Consider the following 23,420-nt stretch of genomic DNA (forward strand, 5'->3'; position numbering starts at 1 on the left):
CTGGAGGTACATTACCTAAAACAGAATAAATTTTCTGCCTTTGTGGAGTTCTCAATCAAATTCGGAGTGAAAGAAAAATAAAATAAAGTAAATAAGTCAAAGGATATATCACACAATTCACACAGTCAAGGATATATCAAAGGGTATATCACACTATAACCCACAGCTAGCTGGGCTCCTAAATCCACTGGCCTTCTTCCTGAGCATACGTGGACCCTGTATTTTCAAGCTTCCCTTGCAGTTAGGTGCAGCTATATGACCCATTTGTATTATGGTAAGCAGAGATTAGTCTGTCTCTCAGGTCTGCTCAGAAAAACCTGGAAATGGATGTGTTGTGACTGCATTGGTCAAATTGGCACATATTAATGTGTTCTAGTATTTTACCCATGGTACACCTAGGGTAACCCAATAACTGCAGGGTTTGCCCTGGATTTGGACTGCCATCATGAATTATTTTGGGGGTGAGAAATAAATTTCTATGTTGTTTAGGAAACCTAATTACTCTTGGGTCACTTTGTGGCACCATCACAGGCTTACCCTGCCTGATTTAGGATGTTAGACTTTGTTTAAAATTAAGGAGATAAAGCATGTAAGACGATGGAGAGGATATGGTGGAAATCTGCTTCTCTGCCATGTTTGGCTGCTGCCTCATGACCCATTATGGCTGCTCTGTCTCTAGCCTTCATGACTGCATTCTAGCCAACAAGAAGGGTAAAGGTATTAAGAGGGGTCAGTCTAAATTCAAAGATTTGTGGGGAGGATTAAGCTGAAAGAAGCTTTGAAGAACTCACATAGGACATGTCTGCTTGCATATTTTTAATTCAAATGCCATCACATGACCTCCCCTGACTTGAAAGGAGCTCAGGAAATGTACATTTTATCCCAAGAGGCATTTGCACACAGAAAAATCAGGGCTTTTATTAGTGAGGATCAAGGGGAAATATTATGGGACCACTAGAGATCTTGACACAGAGAGTCAGGTATGAGAGAATGCCTAGTGGTAGACATTCATTTAAAGTTGATTCTTGAAAATAATTTGAAATTAGCCAGGTAAGCAAGAGTTGAAAGCGAGGTTGGTTGATGCAAAGGAAAAGGCAAGAAGACAAGAGTGAGCTTCGTGCATTTAGGAAACTCTCAGACCTACTCTGTGTTACAGATATTCAACAAAGCTAAAAGAATAATAATAATAATAAAATTAGGGCTCAGAAAATGTACAAGAGTCTGAGAAATAGATTTCTGAATTATCACAATGTAGGTAATTTTAAATCAGGAATGCCAATGAAATCACAAGCTCAAATGCATAGAGAAAGATGGGGATACAGTTAAGTATGGCCTGAAGAAGAGAAATGAGTAGAAAGAGAAAGAGGAATCTGAGAAAAAAAAAGCAAACACTTATTATAGGGATACATAGTATCAGCATACTTAATGTTAGAAGAATTATCGGTAACACAAAATGCCATGAAAGAAAAACTTGATCAAGGATACAGAAAGTTGAGCTAGGATGTACAATGGGAAAATATCACTGAATTTGTCTTTGATGCATTTACTGGTAAAGGGCAGAAGATTATGCCACCCCAAAATATGACTGTAGAGGTTCAGGACATGCCACCCTAAAATATGCTGCTTTGGCATATTGATTTTTTGAGATGTAGACACTTGAAAAACAGCAAATACAGAGAGAAGCTTTCTTGGAATGCCACTATCTATTTAAAAATAGATCCAAAAAAAGCAATTCAATTGTCATAACCCTTCCCTAGAAGTTTCATTAACCAGGCAAGATTAGTTTTTTCATAAGAGAGGAGATTAGAAGTTGACATCACACCCAAACGGTCTACAGTTCCTCACCCCTTCCCTCTTATGGTGGTTTATAATTCTGAATTCTAAGCCATCTCAGGGAGTTAATCACTTTTCCCTAGGAAACTTTCATATATACATGGGGCATATGCGTTAATAAACTTGTTTGTTTCTCTCTTGTTAATATGACTTTTATTACAGGATCTCAGATTAGAGTTCAAAAAAGTAGAAGGAAAATTATCTTTCCTTTTCTCTACACTGGAATTTTTGAAACTTTGCTTTCTGTAGGGTGTTTATTTAAAAAAAAATGAGAAGTCATTAACCCTAGGTGTGTGGTGAAACTGAATTTGGACATCAGCCTCCAGAATCAGATTTTGGTTAGAATTCCAGCACCAGCACCAACTGAAAGTGAAACTTTAAAATACTTACTTACCTTCTCTGTGCCTCAGTTTCCAACATGTAGATTAGCTGTAATAGCATCAGTTTTAAAGCTTATAATGAGGATTGAATCAAACGACACATGTAAAAGTTCTTAGCCTAATCCCAGATTCATAAGTACTCAGTAAATATTAGCTATTAGTTTATTGAAGCACATTATTAACAACGCTGACAATGAAAGAAGAAAAAGAAATAGAAAAGTAGTTCAAGAGGGCAAGAGTTTGATGGAAGATTTCGGTTTTGTAGAGTGGGGCAAGTGAGACTACGTTACCATTGGTGTTGGTCAATGAATGAGAAAAATGATAACCGACATGGATATGAGTCTTTAATGAAGAAGAGATCTAGGGATTTTGAACAATATTTGGAAAAATAGATGCTATGAATAGGAAGTGATATATCATCTATCACCTTCTTAATAAATCATCACTTAATAAAGTATATAAAAGATTGACAGAAACCAGCTGAAGGGAGAGACTGAATTTATAACGGACACAGGCAGAGTGGTTTGATAACTGTCTTCAGGCATTGGTGTCATTGAAAGCTAAATTTTTCTCCTCTCTTTTTACAGACATAAACGTTCAAATCAAGTTCTTGAAAAAGAGAGAGAAAGAGAGATACAGGGAGAGGTAGAGAAAGAAAATGAAAGTTTAAAGAGTAAGAAACTTTACGACAGGTTTCATAAGTTATTCCACTGCTCTCTGTCTTTCTTACTTTCTGTTCCTCATACTATGTTTTGGAGGGCGTTTTTGTCTTTTGTTTTTAATCTGGAGAATGGTATGAGAAAGGCCTTTGGGTATGTTAAGAATGTACTATTCTACTTTATTATAATGATAACTTTTAACAGCACAGGGACCTTGCCTGTATAACGTCCCCTGTCTTGCTTGGGGTGAGTCCCGTTCAGACCAAGTCAGTTTATTTCACATTATTGTCAGTTATGGGTGGGAAACTCTTGCGGTTGTGGAAGGGCTGGGGGCGGGGCAGGGACGGAATTGTCCGTTAATTACAGACACTGCATTGTTTTTAAATGTTTTCAGTCAATTTGTAGATAGAGCTCTAATAGATTTTTAACTTTCTTAGACTTGGTTTTTTACACACTAAAACAAAATGCGGTTCTAAAGACCACTATCATTTTCTGTTGCCTTTAAAAAATATTCATTTATCATTTTCCAGTCTGGATTTCCCCTCTTGATACTACATGTCAATAAGGTGAATATGACTCAAAACATGAATGCACATGACCCATCTTTCAGCACTGAATGATAAAAATATGACCCTTCAGTGGCGGAGGCCGTGGCTGCCACAGACCCACCCAGCCTAGTGCCTCACCTGCGCCCCGTGCCTCACCTGCGCCCCCTTGCGGCGAGTCGACCGACCACCTTGCTGCAGTGCATTTTTCACAGTAAACAAATTCCATGTGGTCAGTTGAAAACATTCAATCCCTCAAACATGAACTGGCTCGTGTGTAGAAGAGATTTGGGAGGAATAAATTATGGGATTGAGCTTCATTCAGATGTGGTGGAATATGCGAAGAAAAACCTGGAGAGTTTGATCAAAAAAAGTGATAGCTTTGATAATCAGCTTCTAGACCTGTACTAGCCATCTGAATGGGAAAGTGCATGGCATGGCTAGGTCACCCTGATTTCTCAGCAGCTTATCAGAATAATTATATGAGCAAGTTGGCACAGCTCCTGCTGTTCACAAAATCACCTGTCTCAAGATGAAGATATTCCAACATGAACCTATGAAGAAAAGCACTACTAAGATTTGAGTTCGGTGAGCCCACATTTGTGGTTGGTAATTGCTCCCGGAAAGCATCTGATGGTCATCAGTATTATCGAGATTATTGTGGAGCTGGAGTCCAGAAATACTGTGAGAAGTACATGAAAATATTACTAAAAGTGGGAGGCATTCTAGTTATGCCTGTAGAAGATCATTTAACACAAATTATGAGAAGCAAACAAAACACTTGGGAAAGTAAAAATATTCTTGCTGTTTCATTTGCTCCACTTGTGCAACCAAGTAAGAAGGATAATGGCAAACCAGAGCCTGTGGGACATCCCCACACACAAACCCACGCTGTCTGGAATCTACAGAACTTGCTTGTATTTACATTCAATGCACACGGAGACATTTCATAAGTAATGAGATGCAGGCCAAGGGGGTCCCTTAAAGGGCTCCACCCAAAAGAAAGAGTTAAACAGAGAGCTACACTTATGTATTTGTAGGTAATAGCTTATTCCTCAGCCTCTAGACAGTGAGGAGGATGAAAAAAATAGAAGAGAGAGAAAAGGAAGAGGAAGACCACAATGAAGTTCAAAGAGCCACCTCAGAATTTCCTGAGAGAAAAAATTATGAAACTCCCCCCCTCCCCTGTGAATCTTTAAAAGCTTACTTGAGGGGGCTTCCCTGGTGGCGCAGAGGTTGAGAATCTGCCTGCCAATGAAGGGGACACGGGTTCGAGCCCTGGTCTGGGAGGATCCCACATGCCGCGGAGCGACTGGGCCCGTGAGCCACAACTACTGAGCCTGCGCGTCTGGAGCCTGTGCTCCGCAACAAGAGAGGCCGCGATAGTGAGAGGCCCGCGCACCGCGATGAAGAGTGGCCCCCGCTTGCCACAACTAGAGAAAGCCCTCGCACAGAAACGAAGACCCAACACAGCCATAAATAAATAAAAAAATTAAAAAAAAAAAAAAAAAGCTTACCTGACATATTTTAGAGAAAAATAACTTAGATCAAGAAGAAAGAATGCCTGATAATTCCTCTAGTCTTTAAAATGTGGCATTTGTTAGGAGTTAAAAAGAGAGAGAATGTTTTCTTTCATCAGAGTGAACTTACAGTAGAAAAAAGTATCTTCTTTCTGTCAGTAATAAAAATGATGTATTCAGTGATTAAAAATAATCACTTTCATAAAATATATTTTTCTTTAAGTCTTGGAAAAATTGCTGTTTTAACTCAGGATGACTTCAAGAGTGGAATGCAACAGTAGTGCAGACTTGGTGTGATGTAAATCCTGTTCTGATTCCTTATAGATTTGTAGTGGTGAGAGTTAGATTTAATTTTATGTAAGGTTACATAACTGTTAAGCATACATAATCTGATTTGAATTGCAGTTGTTTGCATTTCCTCCAAAAAAACTTTCTTATCTAATAAGGAAATACAGTCTTTTGTAGTCCCACTTCCCTTACTTTTGTTGCAGTCACTATTGCTGTGTTGCTATAGATGTATTCCGGGTAATATATGCGTCCAATAATCATACAGATAGTGAATAATTTAACTTTTAAAAAAGTTTCATGGAATTCAACAGCACTGCTACTCTTGCTTTTGAATGTATTGCCTGAAGACGTGGGGAAGATATCTGCTTCTCTCATAGAGACTTTAAGGACACATCAAGTGAATAGTAAAGTAAAAAGTATATACTTAATAGAACTCTTAGTTTGTGTGGACCCTTTACATTTTCAGTATTTAAAAATAATGAGGTTATCTTACTCTCTGGAGTTTTAGAAGAGAGTATATTTAGGATTGTTTTTTCTACAGTCCACTCTATAAAGTATTTAGTTAAAAAAAAAAAAACAAAAAACCCACTGTTCTGTCTGACTGCTGATGGTACAGACAGTGAGTGAATAAGCACGAGTGATAGCCACTCTTGGGATAAGCTCAGTAGCTGGGCCAGAGCTGATTTGCTCAGGTGGTGCACTTTAGCAAAGGGAACTTCTAGTTCATCTGCATATTTATCTTTGAAAAGGTAGGGTTGAGCTAGCCTACATTTACTTTGAAATTCATCTTTGTAGTATAAGAAATATTCACAGAAATTATATGTAGAAGCCTTTTGCTTTGAAAATCCAAAATCATAGTGTAATCTTTGGGACCTACATTGTGCTCATTTAAAAATTCTTCCCATTTTTTTTTTTTTTGTCTGTTTCTTTTGGTAGAATTATAATGATTTTCAGTTTTTGCTTAATATCACATAAACTGTCATTTAAATGTTAGTTGTAGCTTATCAGTGATAAAACAGGTAATAAATACCATTATTAGTTTGTTTCTTTTCTTCCAAATTGAGCCAGAAACAGTTATCCTTTGTTAAGAAAGTGTACAATGTAATGCAATGTAACATATTTACTACTTAGTGTTACATGGATTATATATTTTTTTAAAAGGAAAAATTTGAGAGTACCCCTTATTACCACCAGCATCACTGTTACAGTGGTTGATCAAGTATGCTTAAGGACATCCAATTAATGTATAGTAAAAAGATTATTATCTCTCAGCAAAGATTCAACTGTTAGTAATACATAGACAGTTTCAAAAATCTCAGCTCCAGTAATTTCACACATCTAAAAACAAGTGTGTGAGCTATTCTAAGCATGAATTATTCCAAGTAAGTGAGGGTATTTTAGTAATGTGAAAGATAATTTCATGGAAGGTATTTGTTTTATACCAGTGACTAGGGCTTAGATTTGGAGGTTGGAGGGTGGGGTATCGCCACAATTATTCTTAGACGATTACTAAGTTGTTATTGTTAAGAAATGCCCCATCTCATTTCTATCAAGGAAAAAAATAGTTTTATACAATTGTTATCTGCTAGAAATATTCACTTTATTTTGAATTAAATGCTAGTTTTAGAAGTATAATCTTGAGGTCCTGGTGCCCACATATTTAAATCTAGCACCCCTACCCCCCATTTTGTTCTTAGTGTCCAGATTTATAAACATACATATTCTTAAATGATGATTTTTCCATTCATGAGAGAGTTTTTGTTAAGGATGTATTTGAGGATTGACCTTTTCATATTGTCTTTCATTTTGTTGACCTCGGCAAAATGTACAGTAGATTTTCATGATCATTGCCTATTTTTTTGTCATTGAAATGTAAGTTTTGTATTTTTAAAAGCATTTATTTTACAGTTGTGACTTTATCACTGACTTTAAATGAACTAGAAATAAAAGATGAAAAAAATTAGCTTTAAAAGTTTAGAAGACCAGATAATGTTTTCTGCTAGGCAAGAATTAAGATTATATACATTACAAATATATGATATATTATGTAATATTATATAATATTGTAAAGCATTTGCATATGCTTTTAGAAAGTAATTTTTTTTACATGTCTAAAAAAATAAATAAAAATACCAAACAACAACAACAAAAAACCACACACAGTATTCATAGTGTAAGAATCAATTAATGAAAGTAAATAAAGACAGACAAAGCACTAGAAATAGTGTTATGGAAGGTCTTACATGATATACTAAAAACAGGTGAATTAGTACATAATTGAACATGTTTTTCTTCACATTATTTCTCATAGTCAAATTCCTTTCTTTCAGTCACAATGTCAATTCTGTAAGTTAGGTCCCTGTTACCTCATGCCTGAATTGTTTAAACAACCTTCTTATCTAGTCTTCAGTACTTCAATCTCTTCCCATCAACTGGATCTTAAACATCATCACCAGTTTTATATTCCCAATACAATTTTTATATTATGTTACTATCCCAGATAGTGTTTTTCAACAATTTGTTCATTAGTTTAATCATCCATCCAGCCTGCTCCTTATGGGGCAGAACTATGTCCTGGTGGTTGATATCAAGAGTAAAAAGGTGTATGATTTCCTTCAAGAAATTTACAAATTGGTAGCTCTTTGCTCCTCTAGGATCAAGTCCAAATTGTTTCACTTATATTTAACTAAACCCTCTTTACTGAGTTTTAGCGCCAACATATTAACTTGCATTGCTATCTGCACTCCAGAAATTCAGTTCCATAGTCTACCTTCTGACTCATCCTGACATTTCCTTTGCCTTAAATTTCCCATCTCCCCATTTACTGAAATATTGACCTTTAAGAACAAGCTCAAGTGACACTTTTGCTTTTGAACTTTCCCTGTTAATAACATTCTGAATCATTTAAAAATAATAGCTAGTTCAATAAATAGTTCATTTTTATAAGGGATTACTGTGTACACAACTGTACTGACAGCTTATATGGATTATCTATTTAATCCTTGAAAACACTCATTTATTCATTCAACAAATATTTATTGAGCACTTGTGTGCTATAAATTGACCTGAAGCTAGGATTTGGTGTAAGCATTATAGTGAATCAGACAAATAAGGACACTGGACTTATGAAACTCTTCCAGATCAGGAACACAAACAAACAAGCAATATAATTCCAGATAGTGATAAAACTTCAAGGAAAATTAAAAAAGAAAAAGAAAACAAGTTATAGGAATAATTAATATAAATGTTACACTGGTCTTCTTTTAAACAAATAATGGTATATTTGTGTATGTACAAATGTTTTATATGAACATAATTTATTTGTTTTTAATCATACTTATTGATTCCTCTTCTTCTAGATTTAAATTCCTTGAGATGAGGATTAGCACGCTCCATGTTAATGATCTTTGTTTCCTTCATGTGGCCTAGACTAGTATCTTCACCTAAATACATCTAAACAGAAAATTAGTAGATAATTTTATTTTTTTATTTTACGTCAGTACTACAAGGCAGAATACTGGAAGGCACATGGAAAGTACAAACAGAGAAGAACATTCAATTAACAATACTTGAAAGTTATCATTGTTTCCATTTTAGTTTATAACATGGTTCTTTGCTTAAAAATGTACTGTAAATATTTTCCCATGTCCATATGATGAAGATGACTGAAAAATATCCCATGATATAGAAAAGAAGAGATGCATTTATTCAGTTTCTGTTTGTCTTAAGTCCTGTTAATTTGTTGCAAAAATGAAAACAGCTGTAACTCTTCCAATGCACACTACATTTAGCCAATATATGTGCTGAAATTTTATAAGGTAAGTGGAGATTTTAAATATTACATCATCTATTGATCAAGAGAAAAAATGTTAAAGTTAAATATCTGTAAACTATGATGTATGTTGTCACTTTTTTACATGCAGCTAAATGTTTACTTTTGTTAATTTTTCTTTCCTCTCCATCTTCAGTAATACAGAATTATACTATAGCTTATTATAAAAACTAAATATGCTTAATCCTTTATTGCTTCATAATTATTAAGGCTGGCTTTGAAATAGCAGATTATAAACAAACTTTTATTTATTAAACTAAATAAAAGTTAAATAATTTTCAAAATAATCCAAGTTTTTTCTTCTCTCTCTTACTATCCTTCTCTCTCCTTTAGTTTAGCACATTGTCATTTTCCTAAATACGAATTATCTCAAAGCTGGCATGATTATCCACATAGTTTCTTTATATCTTGTAACTATTTAGCAAGGGTATATTTAAAATGCCAGAATTGTGTTCTTAAATTTAAATGCCAATTATATAATTAAAGTCCCTGGACTCTTCTTTTTTAATGTTTAAAGGAATATAACTGCTGGGCAGTGAGTTTAGTGTTTTAATATTATTTTAATAGTGGTTGAGAATCTGCCTGCCAATGCAGGGGACACGTGTTTGAGCCCTGGTCTGGGAAGATCCCACATGCCGCGGAGCGGCTGGGCCCGTGAGCCACAACTACTGAGCCTGTGCGTCTGGAGCTTGTGCTCTGCAACAAGAGAGGCCGCAACAGTAAGAGGCCCGCGCACCGCGATGAAGAGTGGCCCCCGCTCGCCGCAACTAGAGAAAGCCCTCTCACAGAAACGAAGACTCAACACAGCCAAAAAAATAAATAAATAAATAGCGTTCCCTTTAAAAAAATTTAAAAAATAAATAAATAAAAAATAATAATCATACAAACGGGAAATTTCTTGCAACATTGAAAAAAGTCACGATTGTGTTCTTTTAAATTGCTGTGTGTATTATCATTTCTTATACTATTTAGCCTTTGTGACTTATTTAAAATTTTCAAACTCTTCTACATGATTTTATGAATACATACACATAGGGATTTCATAAAACATGCCATCTTGTTTTTTCTTCCCTAATAGATAATATGGTATCTCTTGATCTCATAATCATTTAATATTAAACTTGCCAGAGTAAGTAAACTTCCTTGTATGCAGGATCTGGCAAGAGTTTTGAGTTTTCTGTGGTGACCATATGAAGACTCCAAAGTGCATTGTTGGTTTTGCTGTGGTGCTTCCTGTTTCTTTTGGACTTAGTATCTTCTCCAGTCACTTAACTGGATATTCTCCTTTGCTGGAACATTTTCTCTCAACTTAATCTATTGTTTCTTTAGGTTTTGCAGATCTTGGCCTTGCTTACCATTGGTCAGAGTGCCCCCCTCACTCGGGTACTACCTCTATATCCTTGAACCCTGACCTGCTGCTCCAGAATCAGTCCTCCTTTATAGCTAATTGTTTGACTTCTAAAATGAAATGGTTCCTGCTTTGATTACCAATACTTCCATACAATCCACCTCTTTCTCCCAGTCAATGTGGCTATTCTGCATCATGTTCCCTTTCAAGTATAAACAAAGCGTAGGACAATCTCGTATTCCTGAACTTTCATTTATAAGTGCACACTATTTGAAAATGTTTGTTTTTGTGTTCTGTTACTAAGCATTTATGGTCAGTAAGATGTCCACCATTTAGTTGATAACTTTTTCCTCAAAATTCTATAAATAGGAAGAATGGTATCTTTTTTTAATATTCTCTCCAGTACAAAATCTATTTCTTTTTTTTCCTTCGCTCTCCAGGGAAACCCCTGTTTGGATAAAAGAAAATTCATTACATTCATTTGATACATTTAAAAGACATATTCCACCACTTCAGGTTGTTGAGAGTTTAAAGGGTTAGGTAGACACATTACATAAATACAATAGCAGGGTTATTAGACATATATCCTAAATGCTATGCGAAAACCTTAGGTAAAGGAGCTTAAAGCTCAGGATGCCATGGAGGTGAGCCTGAAACAATTTCCAAGAAAAACAGGGTGATTAAGAGCATGTATTCTGTCACATAAAAGCTCTTTAACTTTGGAAATGTATTTAATCTTTCTAAGTTTCCTCAGCTATAAAGTAGAGCTAACAATAGCTCCTACCTTATAATATTGTTTTTAGGACAAATGCATTAATCAATGTAAAGAGCTTGGAACAGTGTGACTCATTTTAAGCCCTTTATAAATGTTGGCTGTAATTATGAAGACTATTATATGAGAAAGAGAAAGATTTCCTATGTAGAAGAAATCTCACAGGGAAAACACAGATATAGAAAAGTTTATAGTACACTCAGGGAAACAGTAATTACTTGGTTGGCAGGGGTTTGAGGAACAGGAAAGAATGGAAAGAATGAATCAGAAAGATAAGCAGGGACCAAAGGTGAAGGACTGCTTACTGGGCCTATTAATATTATGGTGTAAGTTATGGGGTGAAGTTATTGAAGAATTTCATGCAATGGGATGATATGGCCAAATGTACATTTTAGAAACACAAATATAGTAAGAAGTGTATAAAATGGATTTGAGAGAAAGATTTGAAGGAAGAGTTGAGGGCAGAAACTAACAGTGACAGAGATTATTAACAGGTAATTTAGAAGCTAGGTATTTTTAGGATGTGAAAAAATAAAACTTGATATGTGTAACTCCTGGCACCATGTGAGTATTAAGCCCAGTGCTTAGTTTAGAGCTAACATTCAATTTATATTAGCTATAATTATAACCAATATGATATCTTTAAACAAGAATTATTGAATATTATGACTTAAATGAAGCCATTATTAAACAATAAATGGCTAAAATGGAAGAGTGAATTTGGATCAAGAAACAATGATGTAATTTTCAACGCATTGAGTATGAGATTTCCACGAGATATACAGGCATATGTGTGCAGAAATCAGATGGAAATAAAGATTAAGAGTTCAACTGAGAGGTTTGGTTATGTGCACTGGGAAGTGGTTGTATCCATGGTAACCAACAATATATGGAGTACAGAAGAAGAATTAGGAATAAACAAGTTCACTTAGGAAAAGAGATACACATAAGAACAGAATAAAGAAGAGTAAAAACATAACCTCAGGGTTCACTACCTCTTTCTTATCGTATGGATGAAGATTATCCAGAGAATGAATGGTCAAGGAGATATGAGAAGAACCAACAATTCGTGGTTTAGTAGGAAATCGTCAATGCGCAACACTTTGAGTGATTACTAATATTGCAGGTGGTGTAAGTACTGTATAAGCATTAACTCCTTTAATAATTAAAAAAGACTTTCATGTAGGTCCTATTATTTCATTTTTTTACAGAGAAGAAAACTCGATGCACAGATAGGATAAGTAAAGTGCCTGAGATGGGAGAGATTAAAGCAGAACAGTCATTACTGCATGCAAATACTGTTAGAACAGTACAGAAAATGGTCCGTTGCTTTGGTAATTAGAAGTTGTAGCCATCCTATGGCAGAATAGTTGTAGCAGTGGGGTAGAGGTGGAAATCAAATTGCAATATAGTAGGAAGTAGTAGGTCAAAATAGATAAAAGGGAGAGTACAAATACTTTGTCTAAAATTCATCGGTTCTCTTTCTTTAAGCAAAGGTGAACACACTTAGTCATAATCAGAATAAACTTCATTTGTTTCTCTGATCATTTAAGTATGTGGATTTTATGTATGAGATTACTTTCCACAAGGATAATTTTATTTTTCAGTCTCTTCTAATTTCTTGTTTTCCAGACCTGCTGACTATAGTGTCTAGGGAATAGCCTTCAACACACTTTACACATCCTAAAGTGTTTCAGTAATTGAGTTTGATGAACCCCTAAATAAGTGTCATTTATTGAGTTTAACATGGGCCAAGTACTGTGCCAAAATCTTCATAGGGAATATTTTATTAATCTTCACAATAGCTATAATTGAAAGTTATGCATTTTTCAGATGAAGAACTTGAGAACAAAAAATTCCCAAGGTCACAAGAGTAGAAAATAATGGAGCTGCTAATTAATCCAAGAGCAAGTCGTTCCAGGGCCTGTGTGCTCCTTCCCTCCAACCAAAATCTCAAAAGACATGGAGCTTATTTTTCCTCATTTAATGATTCCAACTGGTAACACATTCCTACAAGCAGTGAGTTTTAATAGTTTTACATTTATATTTCTGAACTCATTTTAATGAGTCAATGATAAATTTTGCATCTCTTTGTAATTTTATTTTGTCTTAAGTTCTTGTATTTAAAAAGTTTTAGGAGGATGATTATATTTCATACACATTTAGGTCTGTTTAAGGCATTTCTAATTAAAAAAGACAAAAATAATCAATAATTCAAGATTACCATTTATCCTTGGAAGAAAATATTTGACTTTTAAATTCATTAAATCCATTTTAATAACTAATACAAATATGATATAAAGATTAATTTTCACACATATATCTCTCTTTTTTAAGTTTATCTATAGAGACATATTTGGAAAAGGAAATTTTTTCTCCCCGTGGTGTTCCAATTCTCTTTCTGAATTGGATTACAATAGGCAGGGATTTGGGAAATATTCCTTGGGGGCATATCATGTGACCAATTACCTAAGGATTTTGCACCAGTCACCTACCCTCCATTTGCCTGCATTTAACACAATTAGGGGAAGTTTGGTTCAAGGTCTGTTCCAATTTAATACTGCAAGTTTCTATGACATTGATGTACTCACCTAGATAAAATGCCATGTATATTTTTTATCAGTTGGTTTTGAACTTGGAACAAGCAGTTGAAAACACCTATGATTGATATTTGCCTCCTCTGATAGAAATGTCAATTAGACTGATTAACAGTCATACAAAAATCGTAACAAATTGATATTGCAGATGATGTATCCATTGAAACCAATGATCATTGTGAAGTTGCTATGTAAAATGACTTGCTGTCATTTTAATGTGCTTGACTATTTTATACTGAAATCTTTTTCATAGAGCGTCTTATTTTAAAAATAGCATACAACTTTTTTTTTAATCCCTGAAACAGAGGTAGTATTCCTGTTCTTCTTGTTTAAAACTTTGAAAAGATTTTTCTTTAATTGTTCCTCAAATTTCCGCGGAAATCAAGGGTTACGTCCTCAACAACAACTTTGACCCTTCAACTTGAAATCACCTAATTCAAACTATGTTAAATCTTTCTTAAGGTATTTTTCTCATTTGACCTTGAATAACAGTTGAGTGTGTGTGTGTGTGTGTGTGTGTGTGTGTGTGTGTGTGTGAGAGAGAGAGAGAGAGAGAATGAAAAATTCCATATTAGATTATGGATACCAAATGAAAAAGATTAACTTTATCCTCATTGTACATAGTAGACTTACAAATATCTGGCAAACAAACATTTTAATTAACTCAAATACATTTGCTAAATATTATTACCTTTCCACATTTATAGTGAAGATTTTTAATAAAATTCCCTATTGAACTAAAGAAAAAGCTTGGATAGTTGTCTGAATTTTTAAAATAACACTGCTACTGCAAATTCTGTATTTTTCTATTACTAGAGTCTAAACTTTTAAAACATGGCCCACTGCTAAGAGACTGACTAAATCCTAACCAACAGAAAGTAATGAACCACATCCCAACAAGTGCCAAAATTATGTGGGGATTGTGTGTTTTCTATGTGATGTATTAGCAGTAGTTTTAAGAACTGAATTTTGGCTTAGTAGGAACACAAAAATTGAAACTTTCAGAACATTTCCTATTAGTCTTCAGTAAGGTGTGTTATAATGTATCACAAGGGACCAGGGATCGTAAGTTGATTTTCACCACACGTAGTCCTTTTTCCCTTTGTCCTTCACTGAGTCTTATGCTTCTTTTTTTCTACCTCTGAAGCACTCCTGAGGGGCTAGTTAAACCAAGATAGAACATTCACCTCCTGACTGCTTCAGTCCTTGAGAAGAAGCTAACAGATTTAAGGAAACGAAAAAGATAGAGAAAAAGGAAAGGCTTAGAAAAATCCAAATTTGATAAAGAAATGGTTAATTATCAGTAGTTCAAAGTTATCAATAAACTTTGTCATAGATAATTTCAAACCCACGTGTGAAAACTAAACACCCATTAGAAGATCATGTCAGACTTATCCTGTAAATTTTTAGTGATTTAACTTTAATCCTTCATAGTGCAAATATTATAAATTTACTTTTACATTCCTTTACTTTTAGCAAAAACTCTCTGAGTTGATGTTGTCAAAAGCCCCATGCTAGAGATGTTTTTTGTAGTTTAAAGAGATGGAAAAAGTTTCTTGTGGTTTTACATAAAAGTAAATCACATATTGTATACCAATTGATAATCAAAAGGATAGTAGTTACATTTAAAATTTGTCCTATGTCAATGTAATACCTACACAAAGAAAAATATGTGACACATTAAGACAAAATTGTTCAAGAGCATTCTCCAAAATTATTCCACTGCTTCCCTGCTTTTGTCTGCTCTAGTGTCATGTGGGGTCCAACCCATTCAGGTATAAACAGATAGAGAACTATATAATTGTAATCCTAAATTAGTAGGCTTTTTTTTTTTTTTTTTTTTTTTTTCCTGTGTTTCTCTATGAAGAGCTTTTCAAGGACTGCCCAAGGAATGACTGGACGGACATTTATAAGAGGAATAATGTCAAGTGTAGTTCACATACTTTTATACACAAAACATAAAGGATGTACACAAGATTCTCATTGCAGATACTAGTTTTCCTCTCACTAAGCATCTAGCGATAACTGGCATAGCTAAGAACATGGTTCTGATCTTGTTGACAATATTTTACTTATTTTCCAAATACTGTGGCTTACATTTTCCTTGGGCTTATTGCTTCAGCACTCAAATTACCCAGGTTTAGTTTTGTTTATACACTTGCACAAATAATAGCTTTTAATAAAAGAGCTTTTATTGATTCCTAAGAAATACTTAACTCCCTCCAATATGCTATAGTCATGCCTGAGTTACCTGTACTTTTTCTCTAATTGGAGACCTCAGTGTTTAAATCTGTGTTTCCTTTGGTGGTTATATTTTTGAAACATCAGCAATTTTCTGTGCAGTAGACACACAATTTCAAATCTCTATTTAAATAATCCTCTATTTAGGTAATCCACGTTATTGTTTAAGTTTTGATGTAGTTATATAAGAAGACTTATATGAGCACATGTTAGAATTGTTTTCTCCAGAAAATAAAATGAGAAAATGTGAAAGTGTAGACTGAGTCGGACAGGTGCACAAATTCCACTTTTCTCAGATTTTTGATCTCTATATCCATGATAAAAATAGGATAGATCATTGACTTTAAAGTCCACTAACCATCATAAGCTTCCAGCCTGTAGTTCTGGGTTTTATAAGACAATACAGAAAATAACCTAAAAGTTTTGATGTTAAGGGATGAGCTTCTGCATTCTAAATTCCAGTTCTGTCACTTTTCACCATTTGTGAATTTGGAGAGATTATCCAATATCTCTAAGTTTGGTAGAAATCTACCTAAACCTAAAGAAAACACATGCCAAGAAATATGAAAGAAAAATTATATATTTGAGGATAGGTAAAGAATGAAACAAACTAAGAAGTGAAAAAGGGCTAAAATAATTCTCTGATTTTTTGGAAAACCTGAGGTTTCACATGTAAAGAACCTGCTATGTGCCAAAGAGGATAGATTATAATTGACAGAATAACCTTATAAATTATGAAATGATAAAAGCTTCCAAAAAAGATAAAGCTTATATATGAAAAGCAAAAATCCCAACAGAATTTTCAACTGCAATGTTGGCTGATCAAAAATTACAGATCAATAACCTTAAATTTAGAATTAAAAAACACAAAATTGAAAGCTTTTTAATTTTATACCCAACCTCTATTTTAAGTATCCATTATTAAATAATGAATTTTACAGTTAAAATTGTAATTCCAGTACAAATATAAATTTAACACATTTCAGATAATTATTTGAGTAAATGATTAATGAAGAAGCCAGTAAAATGGAAAAATTGGTTCACCGTGATTCCAAAAAGCCAATACATGTATAGGAAATCAGGAATCTGAAAAAAAAATTGTTTTATAAATGCAAAACTAAATTCTGTGTGTGTGTAGGGAGGGTAAAAATTACACTTCCAACACACAAATTCATTTGTATATCTATAGAAAAAGATAATTTGCATTGCTATTCATTGTCTACATCTTACAAAGTAGTAAAAAACTAAATAACCCAGACAATGAAAGGCACAAACTCCATATATTATTTTCAATGAAAAGACACTTTTTGGTCTATTTCAAAGTCTTGCACAAGAATTTTAATTAAATGACATTGTGGAACGTGGAAAAGATTCTGAATATTTGCTATCCATGCACATTTTAATACAGCAATCATGATTGTGCTCCATGCAGAATCAAAGTGGAATTTTGTAGTTAAATCTGATATATGGCTAATTTAAGAGATTGTTTTTTTTTTTAATTAATTAATTTATTTATTTATGTTTGGCTGTGTTGGGTCTTCGTTTCTGTGCATGGGCTTTCTCTAGTTGTGGCAAGTGGGGGCCACTCCTCATCGCGGTGCACGGGCCTCTCACTGTCGCGGCCTCTCCCATTGCGGAGCACAAGCTCCAGACGCGCAGGCTCAGTAGTTGTGGCTCACGGGCCCAGTTGCTCCACGGCATGTGGGATCCCCCCAGACCAGGGCTCGAACCCGTGTCCCTTTCATTGGCAGGCAGATTCTCAACCACTGCGCCACCAGGGAAGCCCTAAGAGATTGTTTTGATGAGATTAAAGAAAACACTACATGTGTTTCCTCCTGCTCAACTTTCTTCCACTCTCACTTCTAGTAATAGCACCTCTACTTACCCTTAGGGAAAATATACTTCAACTTTAGGCCATGCTTTGATCATGGTATTAATGTGTGTAAGCTTTAATTTACTGTGTTAATTAGTGAAATGCAGTAAATAAATATAGTAAATAAATAAGCTAAGTAAACTTGGAAAAATATAGCGTACAGCCAGCAGAGGGAAAAAAAGAAGAAACCTTTGTTGACTGAATATAAGAGACAGAGAAAAGAATACAAGCAAAGAATAGCATGCAAAGCATAAGTAAGTCTAAATATAATAGAGACTAAAACAAATGTTATTAGATTGTACTCTTCCCTTAAAAGAGTATAACTGTATACTTTAACAAGGAACACTTAAAATATAATGGCACAGAAACTTTTGAAAATAATGAGGGAAGGTTACATAAATTATGATTCCGTGATTTAATAGATTATTATATGATTATACAACATAATTTGTGGCGAATCTACCCTTCCAATTGCAGAGGCACAAAAAACTTAAGAGACATCACTGATACACATAGCCAATCCAACAGAAAATGCCATTAGCACTATTTCAAAAAGCATACAGAATACAGACATAGAGAATGGACTTGAGGACATGGGGAGGGGGAAGGGTAAGCTGGGATGAACTGAGAGAGTAGCATTGACATATATATACTACCAAATGTAAAATAGATCGCTAGTGGGAAGCAGCTGCATCGCACAGGGAGATCAGCTCGGTGCTTTGTGGTCACCCAGAGGGGTGGGATAGGGAAGGTAGGAGGGAGACGCAAGAGAAGGGGATATGGGTATATATGTATACATATACCTGATTCACTTTTTTATACAGCAGAAACTAACATAACATTATAAAGCAATTATACTCCAATAAAGTTGTTAAAAAAAAACAACAACAAAAAAAAAAACCAGAATAGAATCATTTCTCAACATTCTCCCTGTTTGTCCTGAACCAAGCTACCAACATTTCTCATCTGAATTACAACAGCTTTGTAAATGGTTTCCATAACTGATGATGATCTTTTCCAAATAAAGTCAGGCTATTGTCTTTCTCTACACCAAACTGCAATAGGTCCTCATTTCAAACAGTTATAGCTTTGTAGGCCATTGAAAGAATTTGGCATTTCCTGTTGAATTGAACACATGTAGATGACTTCAAGTTTTTCTCTGCATGAACAACTGAAAGGGTGGATTTCCCACCAATTTTACTCCATATGACACATTGAAGTTGCTCAGTAGATGGTAACTGAATGAGTGAAAAAACAACTGAGCAAATAAATCTTCTGGCATGCTTTTCATAGAAATAGAGAGACCGGGAGTATTAAAAGATAAGAGATATGGTAAAGGTAAATTATCCTAGCATTAAAATTGATGTAATAGGCATCTAGAGTAACAGTACCCCTCCAAATTAGAAAGTACTTACTTTTCAAACATATATGGAAACTTGGCCAAAAAAAAAGCATAATAATTCTTAAAGGGAGTAGCAAATATATTCCCAATACCCAACATCAAATGTCACATTCTAGGCAATAATACAATAAATTTAATGTTAAAATGTCTTACTCTTCTAATACCTAGATATAAATAAATTAATATAGTTATAATTCATAGATGAAAAAGAAAAGAAATTATGATGCAATTAAGAAAGAAATTACCAAGTATTTTAAAATGAGAAACAAAGAAAATACTAGATATTAAAAATTATAAGATATATCCAAATTATTTCCTAACGATTATTATGTATATATATGTGTGTGTGTGTGTGTGTGTGTGTGTGTGTGTGTTTACATTATTTAAAAACAAGCTACCAAATATATAAAACTAGAACCACAGACTAGGAAACAAAGTAAAAGAAAGTAACATACGGGTAAGAATAAACATTGATAAAAGTAATATTCTAAATGAAGATCTCATTCTTAGAAAAGATTGATGAAATGGACAGATGTCTGATGAAACTTATCATAAACAAAATTGAGATAACACACAAATACACACACATTACTAGAAAAGAAAAAGTGTACAGACTAAAACATAAAATAGACTTTCAATACCATCAAGAACACTGAAGAAATTTATGGCAAAAAATTAAGCTTAAAAGAAACACATAATTTTTTAAAACAAATATAAACTAGCAAAAATGGCTCAAGAAATATTAAGTCTGAATAATAATCAATACTCAAGACACCTTCAAGATGGAGGAGGAGTAAGAGGTGGAGATCACCTTCCTCCCCACTAATACATAAGAAATACATCTACATGTGGAACAACTCCTACAGAACAGAAAGCCTCAGACATCCCAAAAGGCAAGAAACTCCCCTCATACCTGGGTAGGGCAAAAGAAAAAAGAAAAAACAGAGACAAAAAATAGGGACAGGACCTGCACCTCTGGGAGGGAGCTGTGAAAGAGAAAAAGTTTCCACACACTAGGAAGCCCCTTCACTGGCAGAGACTGGGGGCAGGGGGCAGGAGAGAATCTTCAGAGCCATGGAGGAGAACATAGCAACAGGGATGCAGAGGGCAAAATGGAGAGATTCCTGCACAGAGGATCAGTGTGGAGTAGTACTCACCAGCCTGAGAGGCTTGTCTGCTCACCTGCTGGGGCGGGTGGGGGATGGGAGCTGAGGCTCCAGCTTCGGAGATCAGATCCCAGGGAGAGGACTGTGGTTGGCTGCATGAACACAGCCTGAAGGGGGCTAGAACACCACAGTTAACTGGGACGGAGTCTGGGAAAAAGTCTCGACTTTTTCCCGGACTAAGAGGCAAGAGACCATTGTTTCCTGGTGCGCGAGGAGAGGGGATTCAGAACACTGACTAAACCAGCTCCAGAGACGGGCACAAGCCACGACTATCAGCACGGACACCAGAGATGGGCATGAAACACTAACCCTGCTGCTGCAGCCACCAAGAAGCCTGTGTGCAAGCAACTCCCCTCCTGGAAGCCTGTGCAGCCTGCCAGTGCCAGGGTCCTGTGATTCAGGAACAACTTCCCCCGGGGGGGAACACACGGCACGCCTCAGGCTATTACAACGTGCCGCCGACCTCTGTCACTACAGGCTCGCCCCGCATACCATACCCCTCCCCCTCCCTCCTCCTGGCCTGAGTGAGCCAGAGCCCCCTAATCAGCTGCTACTTTAACCCTGTCTTCTCTGAGTGAAGAACATACACCCTCAGGCAACCGACATGCAGAGACGGGGCCAAATCCAAAGCTGAGCCCCAGGAGCTGTGCAAACAAAGAAGAGAAAGGGAAATTTCTCCCAGCAGCCTCAGGAGCAGTGGATTAAATCTCCACAATCAACTTGATGTACTCTGCATCTGTGGAATACCTGAATAGACAATGAATCATCCCAAATTGAGGAGGTGGACTTTGGGAGCAACTGAAGACTTGGGGTTTGCTTTCTACATCTAATTTGTTTCTGGTTTTCTGTTTATCTTAGTTTAGTATTTAGAGCTTATTATCATTGGTAGATTTGTTTATTGATTTGGTTGCTCTGTTCCTTTTTTTATATATAGATATATATATATTTTTTTTCCTTTTTCTCTTTTTGTGAATGTGTATGTGTATGCTTCTTTGTGTGATTTTGTCTATATAGCCTTGCATTTACCATTTGTCCTAGGGTTCTGTCTGTCAGTTTTGTGTTTGTTTGTTTGTTTCTAGTATAGTTTTTAGTGTTTGTTATCATTGGTGGATTTGGTTTTTTTTGGCTTGGTTGCTCTATTCTTTTTTTTTTTATTATTATTATTTAATTTCTTTTTATTTTTAATGATTTTTTTATTTTTTATTTTAATAACTTTATTATCTTTCTTTCTTTCTTCTTTCTTTCTTTTTCTTTATTTCTTTCTTTCTCTCTCTCTCTCTCTCTCTTTCTTTCTTTCTTCCTCTCTTTTCTTCAGTGCTGTGTGGCTGACAGGGTCTTGGTGCTCCGGCCAGGTAACAGGCCTGTTCCTCTGAGGTGGGAGAGCTGAGTTCAGGCCATTGGTCCACCAGAGAACTCCTGGCTCCATGTAATAACAAATTGCAAAAGCTTTTCCAGAGATCTCCATCTCAACACTAAGACCCAGTTCCACTCAATGACCAGCAAGCTACAGTGCTGGACACCCTATGCCAAACAACCAGCAAAACAGGAACACAACACTACCCATTAGAAGAGAGGCTGCTTAAAATCCTAATAAGGTCACAGACACCCCAAAACACACCACCAGAAACGATCCTGTCTACCAGAAAGACAGATTCAGCCTTATCCACCAAAACACAGGCACCAGTCCCCTCCACCAGGAAGCCTACACAAACCACTGAACCAACCTTAGCCACTTCAGGCAGACACCAAATACAACAGTAACTACAAACCTGCAGCCTGCGAAAAGGAGACCCCAAATACAGTAAAATAAGCAAAATGAGAAGACAGAGAAACACACAGCAGATGAAGGAGCAAGGTAAAAACCCACCAGACCAAATGAATGAAGAGGAAATAGGCAGTCTACCTGAAAAAGAATTCAGAGTGATGAAAGTAAAGATGATCCGAAATCCTGGAAATAGGATTGAGAAAATATAAGAAACATTTAACAAGGACCTAGAAAAATTAAAGAGCAAACAAATAATGATAAAAAACATAATAAATGAAATTTAAAATTCTCTAGAAAGAATCAATAGTAGAATAACTGAGGCAGAAGAATGGATAAGTGATCTGGAAGATAAAATAGTGGAAGTAGCTACCACAGAGCAGAATAAAGAAAAGAGAATGAAGAGAATTGAGGACAGTCTCAGAGACCTCTGCAACAATATTAAACTCACCAACATTCGAATTATAGGGGTCCCAGAAGAAGAAGAGAAAAAGAAAGGGACTGAGACAATGTTTGAAGAGATTATAGTTGAAAACTTCCCTAATATGGGACAGGAAGTAGTCACTCAAGTCTAGGAAGCACAGAGTGGCCCATGCAGGATAAATCCAAGGAGAAACACACCAACATATATTAATCAAACTATCAAAAATTAAATACAAAGAAAAAATATTAAAAACAGCAAGGAAAAAACAACAAATAATATACAAAGGAATCCCCACAAGGTTAACAGCTGCTCTTTCAGCAGAAACTCTGCAAGCCAGAAGGGATTGGCAGGACATATATAAAGTGATGAAAGGGAAAAACCTACAACCAAGATTATTCTACCCAGCAAGGATCTCATTCAGATTTGATGGAGAAATTAAAACCTTTACAGACAAGCAAAAGCTAAGAGAATTCAGCACCACCAAACCAGCTTTACAACAAATGCTAAAGGGACTTCACTAGGCAAGAAACACAAGACAAGGAAAAGACCGACAATAACAAACTCAAACCAATTAAGAAAATGGTAATAGGAACATACATATTGATAATTACCTTAAATGTAAATGGACTAAATGCTGCAACCAAAAGACATAGACTGGCTGAGTGGATACAAAAACAAAACCCGTATATACGCTGTCTATAAGAAACCCACTTCAGACCTAGGGACACATACAGACTTAAGGTGAGAGGATGGAAAAAGGTATTCCATGCAAATGGAA

At 35.3% G+C, this 23,420-nt stretch overlaps 1 pseudogene; it reads left to right on the forward strand.

Moving 5' to 3' along the window:
* The first annotated feature begins 3,678 nt into the window (after positions 1 to 3,678).
* On the forward strand, positions 3,679 to 4,958 carry LOC132366256 (protein-L-isoaspartate O-methyltransferase domain-containing protein 1-like; annotated as a pseudogene).
* Positions 4,959 to 23,420: the final 18,462 nt, after the last annotated feature.

This window comes from Balaenoptera ricei, chromosome 5, assembly GCF_028023285.1.
Source record: "Balaenoptera ricei isolate mBalRic1 chromosome 5, mBalRic1.hap2, whole genome shotgun sequence".
NCBI classification, from domain to species: Eukaryota; Metazoa; Chordata; class Mammalia; order Artiodactyla; family Balaenopteridae; genus Balaenoptera; species Balaenoptera ricei.